The sequence below is a fragment of the Protopterus annectens genome, chromosome 7.part1 (assembly GCF_019279795.1).
Source record: "Protopterus annectens isolate FY-2018-M chromosome 7.part1, PAN1.0, whole genome shotgun sequence".
NCBI lineage: Eukaryota > Metazoa > Chordata > Ceratodontiformes > Protopteridae > Protopterus > Protopterus annectens.
In genome coordinates, this window is record NC_056740.1 from 271621218 (window position 1) to 271625720 (window position 4503).

General features: G+C 38.0%; 1 pseudogene; it reads left to right on the top strand.

The window, feature by feature from the left end:
• The first annotated feature begins 343 nt into the window (after positions 1 to 343).
• Positions 344 to 2275, top strand: LOC122807575 (annotated as a pseudogene).
• Positions 2276 to 4503: the final 2228 nt, after the last annotated feature.

A 4503-nucleotide genomic window follows, 5' to 3' on the forward strand; every position in this document is an offset into this window, starting at 1 on the left:
TTAGCAAAAAGCAACAGTAAGTAATAATGATTCTGAGAGGTATCACATCACTGACTTTCTATAAAAAATGTAAAGAATTATTAAAAATTAAAAGCATTTACCTGATAGGTGTCTGCTATTTACCTTTACTCCCCTCTGGCATAGCTAAATTGCAACATTTTCAAAGCTGAAATATGATAGTATTGCAAACTCTCAGATGACCCATAAGGAAGTGGAAGGGATTTCACTGCATAAGAATCTAATGGGCTCTAACACTTGTGAGGTTCACATACTTATTTCAAGACATAAGCTAGTGCACTTCAAGAGTTAAAAAAAAGTCATAGAAATTCTCAGATACGTTGAAATGGTTCGATTTTTTAAGACAAAGTGCTTGCAGTGTGTTGGAAAATGTGTTTTACTATTTGGACTACTAACACTGATTGCAGTCTTAATGCTGGTGCATATAAACGAGGAATGCAGTGTGAAACATTTCCAAGAAGAATCTATTTTTCGTTTCAGCACAAAATGCAGGACTGAGTTTTATGAGCATTTCCGCTTAACTTCAAAGAATTCAGATAAGTGCTCTAGTATCATAAAGGGGGACCCTGAAACTGTTGAACTGACACGTCTGGAAAGAATTCTCAGAAACAAGCAATCAGCTGTAAACAAATCTGTTTACTTGAATATGACACAAGATTGCTACTCTTTTAAAACTTCACAGAAATATATCACTTTTCCGCTCAGCAGAGAATAAGATTTTCCCATTGCATATTCAATGGTTATACATGAAAACATTGAAATGTTTGAACGACTTTTAAGGGCTATTTATGCTCCACAGAATATCTGCTGTATCCATGTGGATAAAAAATCTCCAAAACAATTTATGCAAGCTGTTGGTGCAATTGCATCTTGCTTTGATAATGTTTTTCTTGCCACTAAACAGGAAAATGTGGTCTATGCATCTTGGTCTAGAGTACAGGCTGATCTGAACTGCATGGAAGACCTACTTAAAAGTAAGTGGCATTATTTAATTAACACATGTGGCAGTGACTTCCCTATAAAAACTAATGCTGAGATTGTTAAGATTCTAAAAATACTAAATGGCAAAAACAGTATGGAGTCGATAAAAACACCAGGAAATAAAAAGTATCGCTGGATGTTTCACTATGATGTGAATACATCTGTGGTAAGGACTAATACAAAGAAAAGTCAACCACCAATTACAACTCCAATGTTTGCTGGAAATGCTTATTTTGTTGTAACAAGAGAATTTGTAAAACATTTGTTTGTGGATTCAGTTGTACAGAAACTAATTGAGTGGGAGAAGGACACCTACTCCCCAGATGAGCATCTCTGGGCTACACTGCAACGTATGCCTGGAGTTCCAGGTTCATACCAACAAAACAGTGAGTATGATACATCAGATATGATCTCATTTGCTAGACTGGTGAAATGGATATATTCTGAAGGTGATATCAACAAAGGGGCCCTTTATACTCCATGTACAGGTACGCATCGACATGGAGTCTGTATATATGGAGCAGGCGATCTCCAATGGATTCTACAGAATCGCCACCTATTTGCAAACAAGTTTGACCTTACAGTGGACAGAACTGCATTTGAGTGCCTAGAGGAATATCTGAGGCACAAAGCTTTTTATGGAGAGGGTCCATGAAGCATTAATTGTAAAGCACAGCTGATTAAATAACACTCTTTAGTATTTTAAAATAATAATATATAATTTATACAATGCATGCAGGTTCTGGAAAGGTGCAGGCTTTTTTTTTATATTTTTATGCAGAAATACAGGTGTCACAGAAGTGATATTTTGTGATAACAAAGACATGAAAGGAATTATCTGCTGGTACGTGAAATTTCTCTGAAACTCACATTAAGCATGCACATACATTTAATACCATAATCTGCTATCCCTGCAAAAATAGAAGTATTGCATTGTTTAAACTTTGATAAACAGAAGGTATCATGGTTGAAACAGTAAGTAAATGTTAGTTTTTTAAGAATAATGTATTTTCTTGGTAAGATGTTGGGTGTTTCATTGTGGTACAGAGGATAATAGTTCATCCAGCTTTGCTTATGAAGTGTATTGGTTCAGTGTCTCCCAAAATATTAGTATTTCGTCTTGAACAGTGCAAAGGACCAGAAGCAGATGCATTTTATTGAATAAAGATACATATTTCCCTATCCCTATCTTATTTTATATTCATTGCTAAAAAGAATGCAAAAACTATAATTAGCATGTAAACATATGTTGCTAAACATCTCCTTTAACCACTGAAGTCATGCAAATATATAAATGGTGAATATCACAATACCAACAGTGCAAAGGACCAGAGGCAGCTGCATTTCATTGAATAAAGATACATATTTCTCGATCTCTATCTTATTTTATATTCATCACTGAAAAGAATGCAAAAAACTGTAATTAGCATGTAAACATATGCTGCTAAATATCTCCTTTAACCACTGAAGTTATGCAAATATATAAATGGTAGATATCACAATACCAAAAGCAAGTGAAATATTTGAGAAACCTAATACCAGATGAGATACTTAAATTATGCATTATTAGTCCTACTTAATTCTCACATTACCCTAAACGTGAACATAAAATCACATATATTTGATTGAAAAGCAGGTTGATATGGAGAATAGAAATATATGAGTACCTTCGATGCCCTTTATTGAGTAATTCTACTGTTTCACATAACAGTAGTAGAGGAGTTCTATGATGTACAACTAAACCTAAGAAACATAATAGTATCCATAGTCTACAGGGTATTTTCAAAAACTACCTACATACCTGCAGTTAAATTAGTGATTGCATTACCTTCTTACCGTCTTCCTGCATCGCCAAATTCTTTTTCCCCAGGTTGCCTTTTTTTTCTGCACATTTCCCAAACCAGCATAACCTGTTTTCTTTGATCTTTTCTACAGCTGTGGCTATTTTGGCTTCTCCTCTGATATAATAATTTCTTTGTCTATCCCACAGTGTGCATCCTACCACCCATTTCAGGCACTTCTTCTCCATCACCTCTGACTTCCGCATTTACTCTACATTCACTGCTCAATTTTCTGTGCCACACAAAAGTACTGGTTTTATCACTATTTTGTACCTCTGTACCACTCTTCTCCTAATCAGTTTTCAATATTTCAAGGAGTGCATTTATTCTCCTTGAACTTTCATTGAGAATCACTTTGGAGCCAGCTTCAAGCATGTCTTTTTTTTTCTTTTTTGTCTTTATATATTCACCACCAGTTAGAATTCCACTGGCAAACATACAAGGGTGACTTAGATAATGGATCTGGTTAGGAGGCTTCATCAAAATGCCAGTCTTTACTTTGCTTGTTTTTTTTTTTTTTTTTTTTTTGATGAACAGGTTGGCTTAATAGAAGAGATCCAGAGTCAAAACAGGAGTATATCAACTGCCTTATAGAAAGATAAGCCACGGGATTCATGAACCTTGCACCAGGCGCACACATAGCGTAGGTGTTACAATGCCAAATATGACTGCCGAGCGATTCAGGTACGATCCAATCCCACGTGCACTACCGGCGTGCACCAGATCTGCGCCGCCCCCGGCGTAGGTATGCTAAACACCCCATGTGCAGTGTTGCACCATGCAAATGAAGGCATATAGCGATCCACGAAGTGGCGCAGGCGTATCATAAGGCCACGGCAATGTAAACCAAAAAAAATGGTTTACATTTTCCCAAACATAACATAGGAGTAACGGAAGGCTGTCAACGTCAGGTATCACACTGTTGCCATATGCCAATGGCGAAATACATAGAGAATGTCAAAAGAAAACATGCACAACATGTAAATAATAACATAAATGGTATGTCCACAGAAACTCACAGCAGAACCCCAGGACATGTTTGCGGAAAGTGCAAAACAATGAAATAATATGACAATGTTATAAAACAGCAGCGTAATACACATCAGCTTCACAGCCACAATACACCATGGTATGCATGGAAAGCCACAACCATGGTGCAAGGGTTGCCAAGGACTCGCAGCAGTGTTCGGCATGGTAACTATGAATTAGTAGTCAATGCCATGCAAATGAGGCAGATAACACTGAATCGCAAAACCCCCGCCGGCATAAGGCTGTACCAAACGGCGTAGTGGTAATACACCGAGGAGTGGCTCAGAGGGAATACATGTCACCTGCAGAGGGGTGTGCCACTGTAGGAGGAAGCACATTGGAGCTCAGCAAACCTGGGCTGTACATTGCATATCACAGCTGCAGGACCGGCGTGTGGGGAAATAGTTCAGCTGAGAGCACACAATGCGCGCAGAGGTGCATGTGCACGAGGATGACTACGTTCCCTTAACCCAGTCATGTGACGCTCGCCCCACAAATAACATCGGAAACAGGAAGGTGATGTTGAGAATATGAGGAAATGCGGAAGCAGTATAATTGGAGTAGTAATGAGCAATCAACACTAATCAACCCACGAAGGCCAATCGGCGGCAGCTGACAACTCTGCATGCAGAAG